General features: G+C 43.2%; 1 long non-coding RNA gene across 2 annotated transcripts; it reads left to right on the top strand.

Moving 5' to 3' along the window:
* Positions 1-26,393, top strand: LOC109765751 (uncharacterized). Of its 2 annotated transcripts, none has more exons than XR_006672433.2 (6): positions 1-556; positions 1,894-2,086; positions 2,194-2,410; positions 24,015-24,081; positions 25,515-25,926; positions 26,032-26,393. It is a non-coding gene; the product is annotated as an uncharacterized lncRNA (long non-coding RNA). The 2 variants fall into 2 exon arrangements; XR_012205420.1 differs by having other exon boundaries at positions 5-556; positions 22,928-24,081.
* The last annotated feature ends 1,371 nt before the right edge of the window (positions 26,394-27,764 follow it).

The following is a 27,764-nucleotide window of genomic DNA, read 5'->3' as shown; positions in this document are numbered from 1 at the left end:
GAGCAAGGGATTCGTCTGCAACTCGGAACAGCGAAGGGGTTCGGCTTTTAGATCCAAGCACGCCGCCGGCTTTAAAGACGTGGGGATGTAGATCGAGAGAGCAGTCAGGCGGCGGCGGCGACTCGCGAGTACAGGCACGACGGCGGCTGGGCATCGTCGGGTTCGGGAGTTGGAGGGGATGAGGGGGAGGCGGCGGCGCGGCGGGCGCCTGGGGTCTCGGCATCCGACCTCAGGTCCAAGCTGCCGACGGAGACTGCTGCGCCGCGAGCACGCTGACAGCCTGAGGTAGCTGGACGACTGCCACGGCGATGCACAAGGAGGCGAGCCCGAGGCGGTGGGCGGCGGCGGATCCAGTCATGCTCCTCCTCGATTTCCCCGTCGTCGTGCTACCGAGGGCGTCTTCGCCCACATCTCCTCACGCTGGTGCTCATGGCGCCTCCTGCCGCTGGTTTCGCCTGCCGGTCGCGACGCGGTAAACGAACAGAGCATGTGCTCGCGGCGGAGGATGCTCTCTCGCTCCCGCTGAACGCTCGCCTCGCCCGCCACCACGGACAAGGTAGACACCCTCCTACAACGTGATGTTGTTGCTTCCCAGCTGTTTGCCGCGTGATGCTCCTGCTTCCCACGGTTTGCCGCGTGATGCTCTGCTGCTGCTGCTACTACTTTGCTACTGCTGCTAATTTGCGCCTCTAGAACTCACAAGATATAATTTTTGTGACTAAAGCATATTTGGTCAGATGTCCTGTTACAAAACATAGAATTTTTTTCTAGCATCAGGCAAAGGATCATAATGTGCACTCAGTTCACACAGCACACACTCTTTTTCTTTAGGGAAACATATAGAAATTGTGATTTGAAAGGACTATCAATCTACATAAATCATGACAAAGTTTCCTACATTTTTCGGTGCGGGTTCATTGAGGAGATTCAAGATACAATCTGCTGCTGCTAATTTGCTGTAGTGCTGGTTTAAAGATGATGATGACAGATTACCACCATCAAGCATTTGCTAATGACGAGGTAGAAATTTTCTATAGTTGCTAGCCAATGGAAAAAGCAAATCAGCAAGAGTTCTACTTCTCGTTAGATGAATGCCAGAAATGGATTATTTCTTTAGATTATGTAGAATGTGAAGTTCAAAGAATGGCTGAAGGTCATTATGGACAGGCTCAGCTTGCACCATGTTACTTGATTCGTCTATTTAGGTGGTGATGTCAGAAGAAGGTAAATTGTTAGGTTTTCAAGTAGATTCTCATACGGTGTCTACCTGGGTATAGTTAGTGACATGTGTTATCAGTAGGTTCTCATACGGTGGCCAGCTATCTGTTCCTGAACGGTTTGTGGCAAGATAGTGGGAAAACACATCAGTTGATCCAGCACTTATGATGAATGTTGCCCTCCTGAGAAGCTGATCAGCTCTTCTTGGTCTGACTAATCTTTGGAGGTTTCTTCTGTTACGCCATAGGTCCTCGACTCGATTGGAAAATGATAGTGTATTCTATCATGGGTAAAAAAAAACACAGCTAGCTAATTAGTACCTAAAATTCTGGCTCTGAATAATCGGAATAGCTTGATTTATTAACTACTAGCTATCCACTCTTTTGTGATCTTGCAACTAGTTGAATTTGGTGAATGTTATTTCTGTATGTAATTGGCATGTGCTAGTAGAATGTTACTCCCTCAGTTCACATATATAAGATGTTCTACCTTTTTCTTTGATTCAGATGTATATAGATGCATTTTAGTGTGTTTGTTCACTCATTTCAGTCCGTATACTGTCCATATTGAAATATCCAAAACATCTTATATTTGTGAACAGAGGGAGTATTTCTTTATGTAATTGGCAAGCGCTGTTAGAAAGTGACAACAGAAATTTTCTTGCTATTGCGGCAGGCAACAAAATGGAGCTATCCTTTCCGTTAGCATATTCCAGAAGGATCTATTTTGCACATAAAAGTGATGGCTTGGGCCTTCGGCACCATGGCGGCATCAGTTTGCACGTTGTCGCTCCACTTGTATTGCTGGTTGCAAAGTAAGGTGCGAACAGTCCATCGCCGTATGTTAGGAGGTGAAACTTAAGCACTATGTAAGCTCAACAACTTGCTTCCAGTACAAAGCACAAATTTGGATGAGGTTTGTTCAGTGCAACCTGCTTCTCATTCCTAAGCATTAATGCTTCTAATGATATTGCAGATAGTGAAAATTTCTCTAGCGTTGTGGGAGCTGCTGCTGTTGCATTTAAATTGGTTTGTCCAAATCGACAGTCCGAGGCTCCAGCGGATGCAGTCGCAACCCCACCTCTAGATCAGCTCACCACCCAACCAGTTACACTCAGTTATGTGACAGTTTTGATTCATTCTACAGAATTATTGGAACTCTGGAATGACCAAATCTCAATTCTGCTTCAAAGGTAATGATTCTGTTTTATCAACCACCCTAAATTTGTCCACAACTGATGTTTATGACATGGTTTTCTATTTCACACATTCTTATTCTATGTATATTGTGATTATATTTTCATTTCCTTAGTTGTGTTGCTGTTCAGTTGACTGTTAAGTTTACGGTTATTTCCCCCGCAAAAAAAAAAAGGTTATGGTCTTTTATTCCAAAAGAGAAAAGCATGTTTCTTTGTAGGAGACTAGCTGCTATATAGACTTGCATATTTTGTAATGTTTCTTTTACAAACATACGATGTAATAGAGTGTAGACATGGGCTAGACGTCTAGCCAAACCTACCTATAGCATTTCTAAAACGATATAATTATAACGGTTACATGTAAATTACGTGTGTAGATTTATCCTTTTTTTCATACGCCTTAGTAGATTCTAAACATATGGTGTGATGTATAAAAGTTTATGGTCAACGCTAGTTTAGTGTTTGGGTCAAATTATTATTTGAAAGTAGGGGTTAAAGTTTGCCAAGAAAAAAGCAGATTATTATTTGAGATTGATAGAGTACGACTATATCCCACTTGGTCTTGTTTCCATCAAAAGTGTGTCCCCACTTTGTTGAAGAATACACCTACCATTTTGGTAGTGGGCCTAACTCATCTCAGCGGTTTTGTTTGGGCCTCATTGCCCTAATACGCTAGTAATCGTCTCATTTCCCATATTTCCCTTAGTCTCACTCCCAATCACTTCACGATCCAAGGAAGGGAATGCCAGCAGCCATGGCGGCAGTGTCCCCTTCGGCCATTCATGCCACTTGAGAGGATGGAGGATCTGGTGACGTCACGCTAGAGACATCGGCGCAAGCGAGGTTGCCACCATCCTTGTCGCGACGACAATGCCACAACGGAGGGTAGAACGGGATGGTGGGTGACGGCATTGCGGAAGGAGGTTTGACCCAGGGAAGCAAAAATAATGTGCAATGTTTTAGTCCCGTACTCCTACTAAATAAGGATCTCGGTCGAGAGAATCTAGAGTATGGTGTGGTCTAGAAAAGGAGCAAGAGTGCACTCGAGCATGTTTAGGGGGTGGTATGTTCGGGGCGGAGGCCACAGGGGGGAGCTATGCCCGGCTGGATGACCATAAAGGGCGAGGGAGAATTCCTTCTTTTAAGTATAAAAGTATACTCCCTTTGTTCACTATTATGAGATGTTTTGGATATTTTAATATGAACTACGTACAAAAATGAGTGAACAAAACATACTAAAACGTGTCTATGTACACCTGATTTAGAAAAAAGTTAGAACATCTTATAATCGTTAATGGAGGGAGTACTAGAGAATAAAATCCTTCCCTAGCTAATGGTGGATCAACAACACTGAGTCTGAAGAGATAGAGGAATTATTTGATCCTGCACACATCCTTCCCTAGCTAATGGTGGATCAACAACATTGAGTCTGAAGAGATAGAGGAATTATTTGATCCTGCACACTGGAGCATACGAAGGAAGCATCGACACCAATATGCATGGTGAGCTATGTTGCACAGGGTGGTGCACAAGATAGCACCTGTGCTCTCTGACAACAGAGGAGTAGGTGAGTGACAACACCTGTACTCTACAACAGAGGAGTAGGTGTAGTGATAGAAAAAACAAATCCTTAAGCTACCATCATATGCCTTTGTTGTCAAAAGAGCCATAGTTTGCAACTCAGCCTTTGCACTAGAAGGGAAAAGCGCAATCGGTTTCTTTGTCTTCTAGGCCATGAGAAAACCATCAAGAAAACACAGTACGTAGAAAGGGACGTGCGAACTTGAGCATAGGAAGAAGAGAGACGGTGAGAGATATTTCCACGAAGATATCGTAGAACGGGGGGGGGGGGTGCTCAAGTTGATAAAAGATATCGTAGAACAGGGGGGGGGGGTGACTCAAGTGGATAAAAGTGAGAGCAGAGACAAAGTGACTTAGAATGAGAACGTGATATGAACTGTCTGGACGAGTGACATCTAAATAGACAAGACTCCCAACAATTTGATGATAGCGTGTCAAATCAAACAAAGGTGGATGTTGAGCTCCATGGGAGTGTCATGCCACTTGAGAGGATGAAGGCTCTAGCAACATCGTGCGAGAGGCATCGGTGCTAGCGAGTTTGCCACCATCCTAGCCAGGACGACAATGCCGCAGAGCATATAGTGGAGGGTAGAGTAGGAAAGTGGAGTGACGACGCTGCAGGAGGAGGTGCACTCGAACGGGGGGCACTGCATTGCAGTCTGTTTCTTCTTTCGGGCGAGCGCCAGACAGATAGACTCACAACAAAATGTCGATAAAGCGCCAGATCAGATAGTAGGTCAACATCATTAGTAGGGAGGTGAACATTGAGCTCCATGGGAGTCTCAACATGCGCTCATCAGTAAGAGCAGCGCGAGTAAGAAGATCCTAAATTATTATTTTTCAGCCTGAAGGGGCCTCAATCCCAAGAAAGTAGCAGAGAGGGCTAAGATAAAACATAAGAAACTGCATACTAAGTCATGCCTTAACAAAGGCAATATACTCACGGTCTGCGTCAGTGATGATCATGTCATCAACATATAGAAGAAGAGTCCTACCAAGAACAGAAAGGAGGACAAACAATGTCGGATCATGAGCACTCGGTGAAAACCAGCAGTAGCCACCATAGAGGCAAAACGCTCAAACCAGGTGTGAGGGGCTTGCTTAGAGCCATAGTGAGAGTGATGAAGACGAGAAAGCATGTCGTAAGGAGCAGCTCACCATTAAGAAATGCATTCTTAACATCAAGCCTAGACACAGATCAGTGGCGAACAGAGGCCACAATAAGAAGTGTGCAAACAGGTGAGCAAGTCTCATCATAATCAGGACCATGCTCCTGCTGAAAGCCATTACCCACAACACGAGCTTTGTAATGCCCAAGAGAACCATCAGAGTGAGTCCTAACCTTGTAGACCCACCAAGTGATGGGACGAACACGAGGAGGAACACATACAATATCCCACGTGCCGATGCACTCAAGAGCAACAGTCTCTGCCATCAGAAAGTGCCATTTGGTATGAACAACACCACAATAAGAAGTTGGCTCAAGAACAACATCGCCATGCCAAAGCAGACGAGGACACAAGCCATAAGTAGGCTGAGACGGGGAAGATGGCACATCGGTAGACGCATCCACAACACGTAGACGTCATGTATAGAAATTAGGAAAAGATGGAAGAATACGAGTTGGAATCATCGGGATAAACTCAGGTGATGGAGACAAGGAACCACCGGTGATGAAGGTGTAGAATCATGTGATAAGTGAGGTGAGGAAATTATAGGAGATGATGGCATTGGTTCTACAATAATGAATAATCAGAGAAGCAGGAGCCGTACGAGGACTTGATAAGGGCTCAATAGGAGTGGTAGGAGTGTCGGGAAAATTGTGGAAAGAGATATACTCCACTTAAAAGGCCGAAGAAGATGGACTCAACAAAAGTCATATCCCGAGAAATAGGCATCCGACGACCAACATGATCCCAACAATGATATCCCTTATGCTCATCGTTGTATCTTAAGAAGACACACTCAACAGACTGACAAGTCAGTTTGGTGCGTTCATGAGGGGCAAGAAGGACATAGCAAACACAACCAAATAATTGAAGCGCCGAATAAACGATCAAATAGACGCTCGAAAGGAGCGTCACTCTACAGAGCAGTGGATTGCTAAAGGTTGATGGGATAGATGGAAGTGGAGACAAACTCGACCCAAAAGTGCGACGGAAGAGATGCGGTGACAATAACGAACGAGTCGTCTCAAGAAGGTGATGATGCTTGCGCTCAGCCACGCCATTTTGAGCATGAGCACCAGGATAAGAGAGCCAAAGTCTGCTCAAAAAGGATTCCACCAGAGTCATCATAGAACACACGAATAGGTGTAGAGAACTGAGTGTGAACCATGGCAGCAAAAGGCTTATAAGACCTCACTACAAGAAGAAATAAAGTATATCCAGGTGTGTCGAGAGAAGTTACTACCGGAGGCAAAGGGAGATGGACCCCTGAGATCATATTGAACAAGGTCGGAAAGACGACGAGACACTGTCTCGCTATGAGTATAAGGTAGTTGGACCGTGGATTAGAGACATCATCGGAGACGGATTGAAGAAGACCACGTCGAACTAAGGATGAGAGATAACAAGTGATCCAAGGGGATGATGCCAATCCTGAAATTAGCTGGTAGACAAGGCAACAGAGGCAGAGACTAGCGATGGTGGCAACAGAGGGACTTGATCCAGCATCCCACGTGCCTATGCACTCTTCGTACCCCACCGATCCGGCTTGGCGTTCTTTTCCTGTTTGCGGGTTGTGGGTCACGCACTTGATTAAGCACCCTAGGTTCTCCTACTGCGCCCTTGGCCTTGACTTTAGGTAGCGCCTGTCCTCGGCTCGTCCCGTGCATAAACCAGGTACGCGTCGACTGTCCGAGCTCCTGCTCACCATTGGTGGTGCTCGAGCGTGCGGTTATGGTGTTGCACATAAAGGGAACACGGGATGTGGGATTGAGACAGTACTCATAGCAGCCCGCAGCAAGGCAAAGAATGCCCATCTAGACTGGCAGGGAGCAAAGGTGGGCACAGAGGTGGACGTTGGCTCGGAACCTCAACAGTGCGCTCATTAGTAAGAGCAGCACGAGCAAGAAGATTTTGGATATACTTCTCTTAGGAAATAAGGAACAATCTCAAGGAAGTAGAAAGAGGACCAAGATTCAGCAGTGACCTTATCACTAAGAGCAGCACGAGCAAGAAGATCCTAAATGTACCTCTCTTGGGAAATAAAGAAGCCATCAGAGGTAGAAGAAACCTTAGTTCCAAGCAGTGAAAGGGACCAAGATCAGACATTAAATCTATTCACTAAGACGAGCCTTCAAAAAGGCAGTGCACTCAAAGTTGTTGGTAGTGATGATCATGTCATCGACATATAGGAGCAAAGCTCGACCACAAGCTTAAAGATGGATATAAAGTGCAGGATGATGAGCATTTGGCAAAAACTATTTGCAGTCATCGCCGAGACAGAAAACCTCAAACCGTGCACGAGGGCTAAAGGCATAGAGAGAGTGACAAATACGACAGATCACGCCATCAGGGGAAAATATCTATGTGGTGGCTACATGTAGACCTTCTCATGCAACTCACCATTAAGAAAGACATTCTTGACATCAAGCTAAGAGACAGACTAGTGGCGAGCAAATATCACAACGAAAAGTGTGCGAAGAGTGGTCACGTGGGCCATATGAGAAAATGTCTTGTCGTAGTCATAGCCATGTTCCTATTGAAAGCCACAAGTCACAAGACGGGCTTTGTAAGGCAAGGGAACCATCAGAGTCTAGATCTTGTAGACCCACTTACAGCATACAAGTGACGGGTTGAGCATGAGGAGGAAGGGAAACAAGATCCCACGTGTCGGTGCGTTCAAGAGCAGCAATCTCCTCTGCCATCGCATCTCACACCGTTTGGGTGAACATGGTATCACAGTAAGTTGTATTGAGAAGAGCAGCGCCAGAACACCCATAGTGATCAATAGGTGGAAGCGGGCAAGCGCAGAAGCTAGGTTGAGCTGGAGGTAGTGCGTTTCCAACAGAAGGAGACATAGTGGAGGGAGATGGCTCATCGAAAGATAACGCATCAGAAGAATCCACTTGATGTGGACGACTAGTGTAGTAAAGAAGAGGATGCAGGAGAATCACTGGGGAAGTCTTAGGGGACGAATGAGGTGGGGAAGCCGCAAGTGATGATGACGTGGGGTCTACAATAGTAGTGCAGGGAGACACATTGGAATGGATGTAGGAGGGCAAAACATGAGTGATAGGTGTATCGGAAAATGTTAGGAAAGAAATATCCTCAATGGGAGAGGCCGAAGGAGAGGATGGACGTGGATAGAAAGGACGAGACTCGTCAAAAGTCACACCTTGAGGAATGGGCATTCGCCGATCGATAGGATCCCAACACATGAAGCGCTCAGTAGCCATGAGAACGACCAAACAGACACTCGAGAGGAATGTCACCTTGGAAAGCAAGGAAGGCCGACTGTTGACGAGGTAGGTGGAAGTAGAAACAACCTCAACCCAAAAGTGAGGTGAAAGAGAGGTGTTGATCTCCAGTGCACAAGCCGCCTCAAGAAGTTGACGATGCTTATGATCAACAAACCATTCTGAGCATTTGGACCATGACATGAGAACCGAGAAAGTGTGCCCTGCTCAGCAAGGAATCCGCACAACAAATGATAGATGAACTCGCAAGCAAAATCTTCATGGAAGACACAATTAGGAGCGGAAAACCCGGCATGAAGCATGGGGGCAAACTTCTTACTGATAGATAAGACCTTACTACAAGAAAAGCATACAATATATCCATGTGTGTCGAGAGAAAACATCTATAAAGATAATATAGTGGCGATGGCCTCCTTTTGAGGCAAAGGGAGCTCGACCACAAACATCAAAATGAACAAGATAGAAAGGACGAGACACAATCTCGCTATGAAGATAAAGTAATTAAACCTGTTTGCCAAGCCGACAAACCTGACAGTCTAAAGACACATCGCTAGAGACAGATCCAAGAAGACCACTTCGAACTAAGGATGAGAAACAAGAAACACACACGTGACAAAGACGATGATGCCACAAAGGGACAGTAAACGAAGTAACCGAGGCGGAGAGACTGGCGACGGTGGCAGCAAAGGGAAGGTTAAACCAGTCAAGCTCCTAGAGGACCTGGGAGTTACAACGACGATGGCCAACACTAAGTAAAGCATCCATCCGAGGATCCTAATAAGAACAAGAGTTAAACTAAAGAATGACTGTACAACCAAAGTTGACAATCTGACCACCTAAAATGAGCTGCATGGGCCAAGGAATATGAGCAAAAGAATAATATGAAAAGACGAAGTAGTAAGAGTGCCTTGACTGTCGACTTGGATGGAAGTTCCATCAGCGGTAAGAACATGAACATTAGAATCTGAAGGTCGAATAGCTGACAAACTCGAAGAATCATAAACTATTTGAAAATACATCCAGTACCAAGGATTCATAGAGGTGTACTTGGTTCTGTAAAAGTGGTCACTCGGTACTAGAAAAATCAGTAGCAAAACCTAACTAGTAGACATGGAAGTCGCCTAATCTCCAGTGTAGTCAATGTCTCAACTGAAGAGGTTGCTGAAGAAGTATTGTGCGATGAAACTAGAAGTAGCAAGTAGGTGCTTTGTTAAAGATCAAACACCCAAAAGTATTTCTCGTTCTTTTTTGTTTAGTTTAATTTGGTTTTTGATTGCTTTCTTTTGTGTTCCTTTTTTTTGCTTCCTATTGTTTGTTTGTTGTTTGCTTTTAAAAGAAACCCTCCTTTCGTTCTTTTGGTGTTTTGAAGTTCTTTCAGAAAACAACATAAATATTTCTTCGTTCTCTTTGCTTTTTCTTTGGAAGTTTATTTGATTGCCTCTTCGTTAAAACTTTGGAAATCTTTTATCTTTGCGTTCTTTTTTGCCTTTGAGGAAAACCAAATATTCTAAATTATTTCTGTTGTGTTTCTCTGAGTTCTTTGCATTTTATGTTTTAGAAAATTCAAAAATATTTCACTTCTGTTGTTCTTTTGTTTTCTTTTGGTTGTTCTTTTTGTCTTTTCTTTGTTGTTTTCTTTTTGTTGTTTCTTTCGTCTTTGTGTTTAAATTGCAAAACCCAAACTTTCCAAAAAGATTTTTCGTTTGCATCTTATTGAGTCCCAAGTGTTTGTAGTGTTCTTTTTACTTCCTATTGTTTCTTTTGTTTGTGTGTTGTTTGCTTTTGAAAGAAACCCAAAAACATTTCTTTTATCCTTTCGTTCTTTTGAAGTACTTTGAGAAAACAACAAGATATTTCTTCCTTTTTTTTTTTGCTTTTTCTTTGGAAGTTTATTTGATTTCGTCTTTGCTGAAACTTCAGAAATCTTTCATCTGTGCTTCTTTTTGCGTTCTTGTTTGCCTTCTTTGAGAAAAGAAAAAAAATCCAAAAATATTTCTGAAGTGTTTCTTTGAGTTCTTTTTTGCCTTTTATGTTTCAGAAAATCCACAAAGATTTCTCTTTTGTTGTTCTTCTGTTTTCCATTGTTTTCTTTTGGTTGTTCTTTTTGGCTTTTCTATGCCGTTTTCTTTTTGTCGTTTCTTTTGTCTTTGTGTTTAAGTTGCAAAACCCAAACATTCCAAAAAGATTTCTCGTTTGCGTCTTATTGAGTCTTAATTGTTTTCCTTTGGTTATTCTTTGTGGCTTTTCTTTGTTGTTTTCTTTTTTTCATTTCTTTCGTCTATGTGTTTAAGTTGTAAAACCCAAACATTCTAGAAAGGTTCTTGTTTGAGTCTTATTGATTCTTAATTGTTTGAAATGTTTTTTTTGCTTCCTATTTTTTCTTTTGTTTGTTTGTTGTTTGCTTTTAAAAGAAACCCAAAATGATATCTTTATCTTATTATTCTTTTGATGTTATTTGAGGAAATCACATAATATTTTCTCGTTTTTGCTTTTTCTTTGGATGTTTATTTGATTGCCTCTTTGTTGAAACTTTGAAAATCTTTTATCTCTACTTCTCTTTGCCTTCTTTGAGAAAAAACAAAAATTCCAAATCATTTCTGTGTGTTTCTCCTAGTTCTTCTTTGCCTTCTATTTTTTAGAAAATCCAAAAATATTTCTCTTTCGTTTATCTTTTGTTTTTTCTTTGTTTTCTTTTGATTGTTCTTCTTGGCATTTTTTTGGTGTTTTCTTTTTGCTGTTGAATTCGTCTTTGTGTTTAAGTTGCCGACGTTCAAAAAAACTTACAAAACCCAAAAATTCCACAAAGATTTCTCGTTTGAGTCTTGTGTTTGTAGTGTTTTTTTTGCTTCCTATTGTTTCTTTTGTTTTTGTTCTTTGCTTTTAAAAGAAACCCAAAAAGATTTCTTTGTCCTTTTGTAGTTTTGTTCTTTTGAAGTTCTTTGAGAAAATAATAATATATTTCTTTGTTCTTTTTACTTTTTCTTTGGATGTTTATTTGATTTCCTCTTTGTTGAAACTTTGGAAACCTTTTATCTTTGCTTGTCTTTGCATTCTTGTTTTCCTTATTTGAGAAAAAACAAAAATTCCAAAATTATTTCTGCTGTGTTTCTCTGAGTTCTTTGCCTTTTATGTTTCCGAAAATTCAAAAATATTTCTCTTTCGTTGTTCTTTTGTTTTCCTTTGTTGTTTTGGCTTTTTCTGTTGTTTTCTTTTTGCCGTTTCTTTCGTCTTTGCATTTATTTAAGTTGCAAAAGTTAAAAAATTCCAAAAAGATTTCTCGTCTTAAGTGTTGAACTGAATGAATTTCTGATTGGCTCTTATGTGCTTTATTGTTGAACTAATGAAAAGACCAAAAATATTTCCCTTGTCTTCTCTTTTGTACAAATTGTCCAGTAGTAAAACCTGCAAATCCTATCGATGGAGAACCAAAAGAAGCAGCTAGCAGATACGGAAGTTGCGTAATCTCGAGTGTAGTGAGGGGCTCAACTGAAGAGGTTGACGAAGAAGCACAAGGCTATGAATAAAAACTAAAAGAAGTAGGTGTCGAAGTCGTGTAATCTCTGTTCCTCCTCGATCCGGTTTGGCGTCCTTCCCTTGGTTGCAGGTTTTGTGCCACGGACTTGATGTTGCATCCCATGTTCCTTTTGGTGACCCTTGGCCCCGGTGGCAGGTAGCGTTGTGCACATATCCTGTGGGTTAATGTTGAGGAAATCGTTAACTGGTAACTGTTCTCTCAACTTGGGAGTAGTGATTAATCGTTGAATTGGTTTATTAACTGGATTAATCGGTCAACCACTAATTGGTGGAATTTTCAACTCAACAGAAGCAAATTTATTTTGTATGGAGGGAAAATCTACATTGCAAATAGGAGGCAAATGGCACAATTTCTTTTCTCAATAGATCACAAACATGTATACAACAACAATCATCCATGTGGGCATCAAAAGTCATCAACAAACATGTATACAACAACATTTTTTGCTAATTTCTGCCTGTGTTGCAACTCTGAGAGATGGTGGCCACACGATGACGACAGATAGAGGGAAGGTGACGGCCTCCGCGCTGGGCATCTGAACGGGTCGGTTGCCGGAGGTGGTAGGTCATGAAGGAGGGGAAGTAGCGGCGTGTAGAGGGAGAAGAGGAAGCGGCGACACACAGGGGAGGAGGGGGAGTGGCAGCACGCCGACGAGGATCTGGTCAGTCGCCATCTAGGTCGGGAGGGGATGAGAGGAGCAGGAGGGGTTCTAAACCCTAGCTATTTAGGAGCGGGAGGGTTTATGGGCCAAATAATTAGGATTTGTTTGCTCACAAGTCAACAGGCCAGCAGCGATTAATCAGCTTGACAACAGATTAGTCGGTCTAATCGACCATTTAATCAGCCTGGCAAGTTAACGCGATGAATATGTGTTATTCGAGTCGGCCACCCGATGAGTAGCGATTTACTGGCCAATTAACTGATTAATCAGGTGAATTCTTGAACAATTGGTTAGACATTGCGGTGCCGACTGCCCCTGCTCTTGCTTCGCCGATAGGTGGTGCTTGAGCATTCGGCTATGGCGCCCACCAGGGGAACACGGGTTGTGGGATTGAGACAGCGACAAAGCAACCTGTAGCCAGACAAAGGATGCTCAACCGGACTAACAGGGAGCGGAGCGTGCACGAGGGGTGTGGTGGAGGGGTGAAAAAGCCGTCGGGAGCGGACCGCCGCCGCCATTTAGCTTTTGGACCTGGAGTTGAGCGGATAGGGGAAGTGAGGAAGGCCGGAAGAGGGCACCGAGAGGAGAAAGGCATCATCCACCCTACGCTTGTGCGTTAGCCGCGACAGCGGGCGGTTGTGGGCAGATCCGGTGTCTGCACGTGGATCTACTACTCAGGATGACATGACATGCTTGTTGAGTGAGGTGTCACAACTATTGGGCCGTGTGGGTGGGTTTGGAGAGTCTGTGTTGTGCTCCGGTTAAGCCTTCATGAAGAAACGGACCAAGTGTAAATCAAAAGGCACATATTGTTCAAAAGAGAGAAAAGGATCCGAATCCGACCCGAGGACGAGCTCAAACCTTAGGGTTTGAAAAGAAGAAGTAAAGCGCTCGTTTATTTCAATCAAAAAAGGTAGGTCATAACACAGATTGAATTAGACCATACTCAATCACTCATTGCTGGAAAAAGTAGAGCGATTTCCTAGCAAAAATAAGCACGAGCGAGATATTCTTCCTTAACAGGGATCTCAATTGCGGGAAGAAGTACAAAGGGCAAAGGCAGAAGTGGAAGGGTCAAACTCCTCTATTGAGGAAAGACGGAGCCTCATCATTGGAAAGACTGACAACTTAACGGTCTGAAAAACTATTCAAAGAGTGACTTTTAAGCCCCACTGGTTCGCTTTATTTTCAATGGACATTTCCTCCCTCGTCAACAGCTTCATTACCTGCTAAGTTTGGAAGGGTAGTAAAATCACTCACATGGGAGTGTCAATAGTGACCTTATCACTAAGAGCATCACAAGTAAGAAGATACTAAATGTACTTCTCTTTGGGAAATAAAGAAGCCATTAGAGGCAGAAGAAACCTCAATTCCAAGGAAGTAGCGAAGAGGACCAATATCAAACATAAAAACTATTCACTAAGACAAGCCTTCAAAAAGGCAAATGCACTTAGAGTTGTTGGCAGTGATGGTCATGTCATCTACATATAGAAGCAATGTTCGACCTTGGGCTGAAAGATGGATATACAGTGTACATGAGCATTTGGCAAAAATTAGTCGCATTCATTGCTGAAACAGAACACTCAAATCGGACGATACGGGCTAAAGGCATAGAGATAACGACGAAGACGCCAGATCGTGCCATCAGGAAAAAGATATCTAGGTGGTGGCTACATGTAGACCTTCTCATGCAACTCATGATTAAGAAAGACATTCTTGACATCAAGCTGAGAGACACATCAGTGGCGAACAAATATCACAGCGAGAAGTGTGGGAAGAGTGGTCATGTGGGCCATATGAGCAAATGTTTCATCTTAGTCATAGCCAGGATCCTGTTGAAAGCCACGGGTCACAAGACGAGCTTTCTTACGCAAGAGAATCATCAGAGTCTAAATCTTGTAGACCCACTTACAAGATACAAGTGACGGGATGAGCATAGGGAGGAAGGGAAATGAGATCCCACGTGCCGGTGCGTTCAAGAGCAACAATCTCCTCTGCCATCGCATGTCGCCGTTCGGGATGAGCATGGTGTCACGGTATGTCGTATTGAGAAGAGCAACACTAGAATACCCATAGCGATCAATATGCGAAAGCGGGCGAGCGCAGAAGCCATAAGTAGGTTGAGCTAGAGGCGGTCCATTGCCAACAGAAGGAGATATAATAGTCGAGGGAGATGGCTCATCGAAAGATGACACATTAGAAGAATCTGCAAGATGCGGACGACTAGTGCAGTAAAGAAGAGGATTGGGGGGAATCATCGGGGAAGTCTTAGGGAATGAACGAGGTGGGGAAGCCACAGGTGACGATGACGTGGGGTCTATGACAGTAGTACAAGAAGACACATTGGAATGGAAGAGGGCAATAAGTGAGCGATAGGACGCATCAACACCATTATGGTTGGTGAGTTCATGCTTTTCAAGGTCGTGCCGCAATATTGATAGCATTTGTACTGTCTGACAAGGGAGGAGTAGGTCTAGTGACAAAAACATCAAAATCCTTAAGCAACCATCGTAACCAAGTCACCTCTGTTGTTAACAGAGGTATAACTTGCAACTCAGCCTTTGCACTCAAATTGAAAAGCGCAGTCTGTTTCTTTGTCTTTTGGGCAATGAGAAAACCATCAAGGAAACATAGTAAGTACAAAGGGACGAGCGAACTTGTGCATAGGAATAAGAGAGAGACGGTGAGAGGTAGTTCTACAAAGATATTGTAGAACCGCGGGGAGGGGGGGGTGTGACTCAAAGTGGATTAAAGTGGGAGCAGAGGCAAACTGACTTAGAATGAGAATGTGATATGAAATGTCTGGACGAGTGACATCTAAATACAAGACTCCCAACAAGATGACGGTATTGCGTCAGATCAAACAAAGGCTCATTGTCAGAAGCACAAAGATGGACGTTGAGCTCCATGGCAGTGTCAATAGTGGCTACCACTAAGAGCAGCACGAGCAAGAAGATACTGAATGAATTCTCTTAGGAAATAAAGAAGCCAGCAGAGGTAGAATAAACCTCATTTCGAAGGAAGTAACAACGAGGACCAATATTAGACATAAAAACTATTCACTAAGACGAACCTTCAAAAAAGGCAATGCACTCAGAGTTGTTGGCAGTGATGATCATGTCATCAACATATAGAAGCTAAGTTTGACCCTGAGCTGAAAGATGCTATAAAGTGCAGATCATAAGCATTTGGCAAAAACTAGTTGCAGTCATCGTTGAGACAAACACTCAAACCGGACACGGGAGGCTAAAGGCATAGAGAGAGCGACAAAGACGGCAGATCGTGCCATCAGGAAAAAATATCTAGGTGGTGGCTACATGTATACCTTCTCATGCAACTCACCATTAAGAAAGACATTCTTGACATCAAGCTGAGAGACAGACTAGTGGCGAACAAATATCACAGGAGAAGTGCGCGAAGAGTGGTCATGTGAGCCATATGAGCAAATGTCTCATCGTAGTCATAGCCATCTTCATGTTGAAAGCCACGGGTCACAAGACGAGCTTTCTAACGCAAGAGAACCATTAGAGTCTAAATCTTGTAGATCTACTTACAATATACAAGTGATGGGATGAGCATGGGAGGAAGGAAAATGAGATCCCACGTGTCGGTGCGTTCAATAGTTCAATAGCAGCAATCTCCTTTGCCATCACATGTCGATGTTCGGGATGAACATGGCGTCACGGTAAGTCGTATTGAGAAGAGCAACGCTAGAATACCCATAGCAATCAATAAGCGGAAGCGGGCGAGTGTAGAAGCCATAAGTAGGTTGAGCTGGAGGAGGTGCGTTGTCAATAGAAGGAGACATAGTAGTCGAGGGAGATAGCTCATCGAAAGATGACGCATCAGAAGGATTCACAAGATGTGGACGACTAGTTTAGTAAAGAAGAGGATGAGGATGAATCACCTGGGAAGCCTTAGGGGATGAACCAGAGTCATCATAGAACACGCAAATAGGTGTAGAGAACTGAATGTGAACCATGGCAGCAAAAGGCTTATAAGACCTCACTACAAGAAGAAATAAATTATATCCATGTGTGTAGAGAGAAGTTACTACCGGAGGCAAAGGGAGATGGACCCCTGAGATCATATTGAACAAGGTCGGAAGGACGAGATCATATTGAACAAGGTCGGAAGGACGACGAGACACTGTCTCGCTATGAGTATGAGGTAATTGGACCGTGGATTAGAGACATCATCTGAGAGGGATTGAAGAAGACCACGTCGAACTAAGGATGAGAGATAACAAGTGATCCAAGGGGATGATGCCAATCCTGAAAATAACTGGTAGACAAGGCAACAGAGGCAGAGACTGGTGATGGTGGCAACAGAGGGACTTGATCCAGCATCTCACGTGCCTATGCACTCTTCGTACCCCACCGATCGGCTTGGCATTCTTTTCCTATTTGCGGGTTGTGGGTCACGCACTTGATTAAGCACCCCAGGTTCTCCTACTGCGCCCTTGGCCTCGACTTTAGGTAGCGCCTGTCCTCGGCTCGTCCCGTGCATAAACCAGGTATGCGTCGACTGTCCGAGCTCCTGCTCACCATTGGTGGTGCACGAGCGTGCGGTTATGGTGTCGCACATAAAGGGAACACGGGATGTGGGATTGAGACAGTACTCATAGCAGCCTGCAGCAAGGCAAAGAATGCCCATCCAGACTGGCAGGGAGCAAAGGTGGGCACAAAGGTGGACGTTGACTCGGAGTCTCAACAGTGCGCTCATCAGTGAGCAGCACGAGCAAGAAGATTTTGGATATACTTCTCTTAGGAAATAAGGAACAATCTCAAGGAAGTAGCGAAGAGGACCAAGATTCAGCAGTGACCTTATTACTAAGAGCAGCACGAGCAAGAAGATCCTAAATGTACTTCTCTTGGGAAATAAAGAAGCCATCAGAGGTAGAAGAAACTTTAGTTCGAAGTAGTGAAAGGGACCAAGATCAGACATTAAATCTATTCACTAAGATGAGCCTTCAAAAAGTGCGCCCTACTCAGCAAGGAATCCGCGCAATAAATGATTGATAAACTCGCAAGCAAAATCTGCATGGAAGACGCATATAGGAATGGAAAATTGGGTACGAAGCATGGCGGCAAACTTCTTACTGGTAGATAAGACCTCACTAGAAGAAAAGCATAAAATATATCCATTTGTGTCGAGAGAATTATCTATAAAGATAATATAGCAGCGATGTCCTCCTTTTGAGGCAAAGGGACCTGGACCCCAAACATTGAAGTGAACAAGATCAAAAGGACGATGAGACACAATCTCGCTATGAGGATATTGTAACTTAACTTGTTTGCTAAGCCGACAAACTGACAGCCTAAAGACACACCGCCAGAGATAGATCCGAGAAGACCACGTCGAACTAAGGATGAGAGACTAGAGTCACACAAGTGACCAAGACGGTGATTCCAAAAGAACCGGTAAACAAAGTAACCGAGGCAGAGAGACTGGCGGCGGTGGCAGCAAAGGGAAGGTTAAGCTAGATAAGCACCCAGAGGACCTGGGAATTACAACGTCGAGGGCCAACACCAAGTAGAGAATCCGTGTGAGGATTCTAATCAGAACATGAACATGAGAATCTGGAGGTCGAATGGCTGACAAATTGAAAGAATCGTAAGTTATATGAAAATACATGGAGATGTACCTGGTTGTGTAAAAAGTGGTCGCTCGGTACAAGAAAAATTAGTAGCAAAACCTGTTGATGTTGAACCAAAAGAAGCCGCTACTAGATAGTAAAGTCGCCTAACCTTCGGTGTAGTCAGGGTCTCAACTGAAGAGGTTGACATAGAAGTACCGGGCAATGAAACTAGAAGTAGGAAGTAGGTGTTTTGTTAAAGATCGAAAACCCAAATGTATTTCTCGTTCTTCTTGCTTGGCTTCATTTGGTTTTTGATCTCTTTCTTTTGTGTTCTTTATGATTCTTTTCCTTCTTATTGTTTCTTTTGTTTATTTGCTTGCTTTTACAAGAAACCACAAAACATTTCTTTCTCCCTTTTTTCTTTTGAAGTTCTTTGAGAAAACAACACAAATATTTCTTCGTTCTTTTTGCTTTTTCTTTGAAAGTTTATCTGATTGCCTCTTTGTTGAAACTTTGGAAATCTTGTATCTTTGCGTTATTGTTTGCCTTCGAGAAAACCAAAAAATCCAAAAATACTTCGGTGGTGTTTCTCTCAGTTCTTTGCCTTTTATATTTTCAAAAAATCCAAAAATATTTCTCTTTCACTTTTCTTTTGTTTTCCTTCGTTTGCTTTTGATTGTTCTTATTGGCTTTTCTCGCTGTTTCTTTTTGTTGTTCCTTTCGTCTTTGTGCTTAAGTTGCAAAACCCAAAAATTCCAAAAAGATTTCTTGTTTGCATCTTATTGAGTCTCGAGTGTTCAAAGTGTTCTTTTTGTTCTATTTCTTCCTATTTTTTCTTTTGTATGTTTTTTTGTTGTTTTCTAGAAACCCCAAAAGATTTCATTGTGCTTTTGTTCTTTTGATGTTCTTTGAGAAAACAACAAAGATATTTCCTCGTTCGTTTTGCTTTTTCTTTGGAAGTGTATTTTATTGCCTCTTTGTTTAAACTTTGAAAATATTTTATCTTTGCTTGTCTTTACATTCTTGTTTGCCTTCTTCGAGAAAAAAAATCCAAAAATATTATTGTTGTGTTTCTTTAAGTTCTTTGCCTTTTATCTTTTCGAAAATCCAAAAACATTTCTCTTTCGTTGTTCGTTTATTTTCCTTGTTTTCTTTTGGTTGTTCTTTTTGTCTTTTCTTTGCTGTTTTCTTTTCATCGTTTCTTTTCTCTTTGTGTTTAAGTTGCAAAACCCAAAAATTCCAAAAAGATTTCTCTTTTGCTCTTATTGAGTGTTAACTATTTGAGGTGTTCTTTTGTTTTTTTTCTATTTTTCTTTTGGATGTTTGTTGTTTGCTTTTAATAGTAACCCCAAAAGATTTCTTTGTCCTTTTGTTCTTTCGAAGTTCTTTGAGAAAACAAAAAATATATTTTCTCGTTCGTTTTGCTTTTTCTTTGAAAGTTTATTTGATTGCCTCTTTGTTGAAACTTTGAAAATATTTTATCTTTGCTTCTCTTTACGCTCTTGTTTACATTCTTTGAGAAAACAAAAGTTCCAAAATATTTCTGTTGTGTTTCTTTAAGTTATTTTTGGCCTTTTATGTTTCCAAAATTCCAAAAAATATTTCTCTTTCGGTGTTCTTTTGTTTTCTTTTGGTTGTTCTTTTTGGCTTTTCTTTGCTGTTTTCTTTTTGTCGTTTATTTCGTCTCTGTGTTTAAGTTGCAAAACCCAAAAACTCCAAAAGATTTCTCGTTTGCGTCTTATTGAGTGTCAATTGTTTGAAGTGTTCTTTTTGGTTTATTTTTCTTCCTATTTTTCTTTTATTTGTTGTTTGCTTTTCAAATAAACCGTAAAATATTTCTTTATCCTTTTGTTCTTTTGAAGTTCTTTGAGAAAACAACAAAAATATTTCGTCGTTCGTTTTGCTTTTTCTTTGGAAGTTTATTTCATTGCCTATTTGTTGAAACTTTGAAAATATTTTATCTTTGCTTCGCTTCACGTTCTTGTTTGCCTTTGAGAAAAAACCATTCCAAAAAATATTTCTATTGTGAGCGGAATTTTGTTTGACCCTAGGTCTCTTAGGGTGTTTATGTGGGCTCGCAGCTCGTCGTTGCTGAGCTCTCGCGTCGTTGCTTGAGTAAGGCCCCATGTAAAGATACATGGGGTGAGCCCGAGTGGCTTGAGTCGCCGCTCGAGTCACGTCTTGAAGACTTGCTCCCCGGTCAGCCCGTGGTCGATCAGGCTCTCCACCGCGTCGATCAGCCCCCGGGCATTGCTGGATGTCTTCTTCATCGGCTTCCAAGATCTCTCAGCCGCTTGGGTGGCTCATTGATGAAGGGCGGCAGATCTCCCGTGATCCTCGAAGCATAGAACCAACCCTTATGCCAGTTGCAGACTGACTTCGCCAAAGCAATCTTGAAGTAGTCCGATTCAAGCCGGAGCTGGAGGTTGGCACCTTCAAGGTCGCGGATATCATCGCCATTCTTCTGGACCTTCACCAGGAAGTAGTATCAAAACAACTCGAAGTTCGGGTTCGTCCCAAGGAAGCATTCGCAAAGGGTGATGAAGTTGGCGATGTGGAGAATGGCGTTGGGTGTCAAATGATGCAACTGACACCCGTAGGAGAACAAAAGCCCGCACACAAAGCTGTCTAGCGGGAAAGCCAAACCTCGACAAAAGAACTGCTCGCTTGTGCCAGCTGGTGCCAGGATGGCCACGGCCCCCGCCGTCCTCCATTGAAGTACCTCCCAAGGCAGCAGAAAGTCGTCTTGAACTAACGCAGTGGAGAACCACTTGCCTGTGGTCTCGCCCGCCTCCTTGTTGGCGGAAGCGTTGTCCTTCTGCTCGTCAGCGGTGGTGGCCCTGGGAACGATCCGGCCACGACCTCGACCGCGGTCTCCCTCGCCTCGCACCATTAGCGGCTCGCTTGGGTGGAGAAGGAAAGAAAGGGAGGGCTCGAGGAGCAAGAGCTTGCGACAATGGCTGTTCCGACAGGGGAGGGAGAAGCAGTAGCGGGATTTGCAAGAGGAACAGAGGAAGTGGGGAAATGTCTCTCTCCCCCCTCTTTATATCCCACCGGGAAACCCAAGCAACGGCTTCGGTAGGTCGACATGTGCCCCATTTCCTTCGCGGTTTCCCACTACGCAGGATGTGGGCGTGGAGATCCAGGCATTATCATCATGATGCAGCGGTCAAAGCGGAACCGACTGGCCATCTCCCTATCTTTGACAGTGATGACGGGATGTGACAAAGCGAGTGGCAGTAATTTGAAGAAGACTTGCCACTGGAGGCCGTGCAGCCATGAAGCTGCGAAGACGCGACGCCGGAGGCCATGCGGCCGTGAAGCCGCAAAATTGCAAAGACGCAGGCCGCGAAGCCGTGAAGGTGAAAGATGCAAAGCCGCTAGATCGCGGCACCACAAAATCAGGAGCTACGAAGCCACATAGATGCGTTGCTGGGGGCCGCGCGATAGCCAAGTACATAGATTTCGAGGCCGGGCTACCGAGAGCTAGACTGTCTCCATCACTGAAAAAGAGCCTGCCTGGATTACGTTCTCAAGGCAGCAAGACTCCACAACTCCAGACAAGCTCGGCCGCTACTGACGGTACAATATACCGAGGGTGGCCCGTCCGCCGGGAAGCTCGAGACTTGCTGGCTTCAGGGCCGAAGAGGCCTAGCGACATCCTTACCCAGCGATCAGTCTGTCTAGGCTTGGAGATAAAATTTATCCTTGGCGTGCAAGCCAAGAAGCTCTCACAGTGAGGTTAGTTAGGATCCCTATCAACCCTAGCTCTCGTCCCCTTTATAAGGCGAGGCTAGGGGTAGTTTGAGGCATCTGTTCCATTGCTCAGACCTTGGTAGTATTCATCATCCGCCACTTGTAACCCCCTCTCACGAGGTGCTCCCACATCAATCCAAAACAAAGCAGGAGTAGGGTATTACCTCGATCATGAGGCCCCGAACCTGGGTAAAAGCCCCGTACGAACTCCCTTTACTTCCGACTACGGTCTGTACCCTAACTGGGTCACTGACGGTTTTCTGCACCATCACTGGTACTCTGGTAGTGAGTTGGAATCTGTTTAAATCGATTGGTTTGCGATATCTCTCTCTAGGTTCGGTCCACTATATGTACCCTTGATCCCCGTGTTGGTCTTCTGCGCCTGTCGGTTTCACGATATATTTAGGAGGTTTGGTCTCGTGGGCAAACCTTTGCTCTTTAACTGAGTCAGGTCAGTGCCTTTTCGGTGGTTTGTTCGATTCATTTGTGTTGGCCTCAGTGCGTTGGTTACAGGACTGAATCTGGTATGTGGAGATCATGTCGAAGGGGGTTTGAGGAAGGTCTGATTTGAGTTCATGAGTTCCATCATTCATCATTTGATAGGAGGTGGATTCAGTGTCCTGATTGATTCTTATTGTAGCAGTTGATCTTGCTTTTGGTATGTGTGTATGTTCTCCTTTAGTTGCAGTAGAAGCAGGAGGGTAGTAGTTCTCAGAGATGAATCAAAGGCTGGAGAGGTTTGGTTTCTGTTCATGGCTGATTTGATTCGTTACGGTCAACTGTTATTTTCATTTGGTCAGATCTTCTCGAATGTGGTGTTGAACTACTCATCAACCTAGAACTTCGTGATTGTTTGGATGATATAATCCCTTCTCGATTCAGCTTCTTCATTTGCACAGTACTCCCTCTGTAAACTAATATAAGAGCGTTAGAATACTGAAGTAGTGATCTAAATGCTCTTATATTGTTTACAGAGGGAGTACAATTTAGTCCATGATTATTCTTACTTGGATTGTTGGTGGTTCTCCAGAAATTGGGATTATATTATTTGCTGCATGGCCATCATCTTTTTTGGTTTGGTTTTGGTGTGGACCAGTTGGTTATTGGGTGAACAAATTTCACAAGTAAGGAGTAACATTTTTCACTCAACCTTGATATGAGAAGTGTTAGTTTCATACTACTGTCCTATTTGGTTTAGATAATTCAGTTCTCTGTTTGTAAAGCGTCCCTAAAGCGCTTAAGCGTCAGAGCCTCCAGGCTTAAGGCGTCCAACTCGCCTTAGGCAGGTGTCTAAGGCGTCCGCCTTAGACATTAGAGCGTCTGAAGCGCCCGCTTAGACTTTAAGCGGTGTGTGTTCAAAGCTAGTTAAAACTATGGAACTTAAATATACGAATCAGTTGATAAATCTCTTTCAAACCTTACCTGAGAAAATTGTGATTTCTGTTTGGTTTAGCCTGTGAACAAAATTCAGGTTCCTACAATTTTAAATTAATCTAGTTTCTACATGTGAGCTGTATTGTTTTCAGGTTTTCTACATGACTTGTATTATTGGTCTTGTTATTTTTATGTTGGAAAAGTCTGAGATTTAGATTGTTGATCTGCCTCTCTTTGTCTCGAAATGTACTGGTGGTCTTTAATCTGTTTTGCACAATGCACAGATGTTGGTGTCCATAGTGCTTACTACATGAACATGATATTTGGAGTCTTACTTTAGTGGAGTGCTAATCTGATCATGCTTGGAAAGGGGATATCATGATAGGTTTTGTTAGCCTGGGGCTTGTCTGAAACTGTTGTAGTCCTGTAAATACAAAAGTAAAAAGTGTTGAATGGGAACAGTAGTAGGTGTCATTGTCATCTGGATTTATCAGTCTGTAGTGTACACCTGGTAAAAGATGGTCTGAACTCTGAAGCTAGTAGAAACTACTGGTTCCACATTTCTTTTCTTGATTCAGATAATTCAGTTCGTTCATTTCGTAACATTTTGCCGCTAGTACAAACTACTGAACGTACGCCATTGCTGCCACGCCCGTGCCGCCCCGCCTCTTCCGACTCCGGCGGCAGGTCGGCGGCAACCGGCGGAGGTCTGACCACGACAGTAACAACGATGGAAACTGCACAATCTCAGAATGTAAGTCCTGTCTCTCGACTCCCCTCCCGAAATTTGGCATGTTACTTTCTTGATCATGGATTCATGGTGCTGATATCCTGATACAGAGAAGCTCAACAGCAAATATGGTCAATGGGTAATAAGCCTTGTTTTTTGGCTTGCTGTTGGCTGCAGCAGCACATGCGATGAGCTTATTCAGCACGTGAACTTTGAATCAATAAGGCTGATTGGAGTTGAAATGAATTTGAATCAGGAATAGGATATAGTGTAGGCTTAGCCTTGGACCATATATGCACGCAGCTAGTGCATTTCTACACGTAGTCCTAACTGTTATTAACCTGTACAGTCCTAACTCCAATATATACTTGGATTCTGTAGAGCAACGGTAACTCGTCTCCTACTAATTCTGCTCCCGTAACAACGCTTCGCTGTAATTATGCATATCAAGTGCTCCACATGCATAGTATTCTGGATGGTAGTATATTTCCGGGACCTTTTTCCCCGATTTATAATGATCTAAAATGGTGTGCATATTAGGTTTTTAAATGGACGAAATGGAATTCTTTTTGGATGGATATAGCATGGCCTACCTGAGAAGGAAGTATTCATGTGCGACAGAAAAAGCTGCTTTGTTTGTGCCTTTTGGTTTTGTGGGCTCTTTTGCAGTTGCAGGGACAGAGGCACTAAGCATCTTAGTCTAAAAATGTATCTTGTTTGTGCAGTTGCAGGATAACTATCTGAACGCAGTGCAGATTTTAGGTCAAATATCACCCGTATGATATAGATAATGGCTTCATTGGAAAAACATTGTAACCCTGTATATGATCTATTTTATATCCTGCATGTTCTAATATTAACAGTTTTGAGTCGGTGCAGATTAGTTCATAAGACGCAGTATGCATTAGTGTTATCTTGGAAGAATGTGAAATTGTTATGCTTTGTACTGCAGGCCCTAGTTGCTGCTCCTTGGAAAATAACCTTAATGCTCAATTGAAGTCCTTAAAGTTACTGGTTGCCATCTGTAATGTTAAAGATAATAAATAAAAGTTGGGCGTGCTATTAGAGCTTCATCCACTTGGAAAGACATCTGAAACACAGAGTCTGTCAAATAGTATAGCACCTGTTTAAGGCTAGTTGTGCGCAAGGCATTTTACTTCGGTGAGATTACATGGGTTAGAATCTGGCACATACAGTTTGCCCTTCTATCAACTAGCAGCTCTTGCAACACCACACATTTTGATCACTGTTTCACGTCTACTTTTACTCCTTTTAAGTTCTGAAAAAAATCATGGTTCAATTAGTTTTAAGTCAGGAATCTATGAAACACTTAGACATTAATTTAAAGGCTGATTACGCAAGGCGCTACTCTTTTAAAGACTGGGAGCTGTATGCATACTGGAGCACTGCTAACATGTATTTTGATGATGTTCATCACTAAACATTTGACTTTGCAGGCTTGTGGTCAGCTTGACTAGTTTCAAACAATGGCGGAATGCTTGGCTTCGATATTTGGTACAGAGAAAGGCAGTGTCAACTGTCCATTTTTTACTTCAAGATTGGAGCTTGTCATCATGGCGATCGCCTCTCCCGCATCCATAACAGGCCAACCATGAACATGATATGATTACCCCTGGTCACATGATCCTTGGAAATTAAGCATCTCTTCGCCTTTATATATACTTGTTTGCATTAACATCTTTCCTCTGTACTTCACACACACACGCACACGCACACGCACACGCACACGCACACACACACACACATGACCTTGAAGGAATATTTGGGACGGAGTTTTCTAAGTTTTGCTGCACAGAGGAACATATGCCATTTGTTTAGAAGTACAAGGAATCAGGAGTATGCTTGGAAGTAAGTTCCCCATCATGGATTTGATCCTTGGAAATTAAGCATCTCTTCGCATTATGCTTGTTTGCATTTATATATTTCATCTGTACTTTATACATATGTATACAGGTGACCTCAAAGGAATGCTTTGAAATGAAGTTTGCAAAGTTTGTTGCTCAAAGGAGAGGAGCACTGATCTTAAGTTCTTAACAAAATGATCTGCTAGGGTGCAACACAATTCTTCTAAGGCAGGTGTGCCTCAATTTTTCGTAGTGAGCTAATTTGTTATAGAAGTGCATATGTAAATCTCGTATGTCCATTCTGAATTTCTTGTTTGATCTTTAATGCGATATTGGTGCGCTATGTCATCTGGTATACACAGAAATCTTGGGTACTCTTTGGGCATTTGATAGAGATTTGTACTTGTGACCCTTCTTGTACTTGTAAACTAGCAAAACAAATTAGCTTTACTTAAATGTTTTGTCGTATGATGCTCCGTTGCAGAGTCGAGCATAATGTTAACACTATCTGGTTCCATATTATGATCATAGGAGAGATTAATAAGAATATAAACAATGTCCATGGTGCTGTAACATAAACCACACTGATCTGACATTGTTCAGTTAAGCTCACATACATACTGACATGCATATATATACATGATTGAGGGAAGCACACTGTTAATTCTAAAGATACCGACGCTGATGCAACTATGGAATGATTGGGAACTACAGCTACTGGTGCTCCTAGGCTTCACGCTACAGATTTTCATCTTCTTTTCTGGTGGCCTCCGGCGGTGCAGCACCAACTCAAGACTGAGGCTGGAGAGATGTTCGCAGTCTACGCTTACTTGCTATCTGACATGTTCGCAGTCTATGCTCTTGGCCAGCTTTCACTGCATAAAAGTGATGTGCTTGGAGCTGGAGAGATGCACCGGCTCTCGCCTTTCTGGACGCCTTTCTCCATTGAGGACAATGAGTTATGGCTGAGGCACATGCTCAATCTACTGGCCCAAGTTGGCTTGGCCTTGTACGTGTTTTGGATGTCATCAGCGCACAGCCAGTTTCTGATCCCAGCCATATTTGTCTTTGTGGCTGGAATCATCAAGTACGTGGAGAGGCCATGGGCTCTCAAGTGTCCAAACCGAAATGCCCTTAGATGATGATTCTACTTATGTGAAAGCAGGTCAATTTCCTGATCTAGAAGGCAAGCCGGGATTGGACTATCTGACAGTTGTGAAGTATGCTTTATCTAGCGCACCAGGTGTCAGAAAACTATTTATTGGTCGCAAGCTTGCTAAAATGAGGGAACATACAGAGAATATTTACTGGGGCATTAAAATCCATAGGAGCGCCCGTCCTCGCATGCTCACGTTATCTCCACGCGCTCGTTCGTATCGGGATCGGAGCACCCGGCTGTACTAAGGCCCTATTTGGATTCCCTCCACTCCGCTTCAATATTGCTGACTCCGTGGAGCACGGTTTTAGCCGCTCCCTGAAAATAAGCTCCAGACTGGTCCGCTTCAGGAGCGCAGCCGAGGGAGCGGAGAGAAGCCTAAGGCATTTCCTATTTGGCGCATCGTTTGCAAACGGGCGCCTGAAGCGCATCCCTCCCGCTGGCGAGCTGTGGCGCAACCGGGAGTCGAACTCACAATCTCTTCCTGAATCTCGAACGACAGAACCACTATGCCATAGAGGAACAGCTGATTTACTGTTCTCTACGGTCGCGGGAATCCTCTGGTTTTGGGAAGCTTTCCAAACCGGGTTTTTTTCCTGATTCATTGTCATTTCTGGGTCGGTTTTTATTTGGTCTTTCTTTTCTTTTTCTTTTTTAAATACGTGTTTTTTTAAATTCGTTTTTTC

Source organism: Aegilops tauschii, chromosome 3 (genome assembly GCF_002575655.3).
Source record: "Aegilops tauschii subsp. strangulata cultivar AL8/78 chromosome 3, Aet v6.0, whole genome shotgun sequence".
NCBI classification, from domain to species: Eukaryota; Viridiplantae; Streptophyta; class Magnoliopsida; order Poales; family Poaceae; genus Aegilops; species Aegilops tauschii.
Note: the sequence above shows the minus strand (reverse complement) of the source record. Positions and strands in the feature narration are given on the sequence as shown.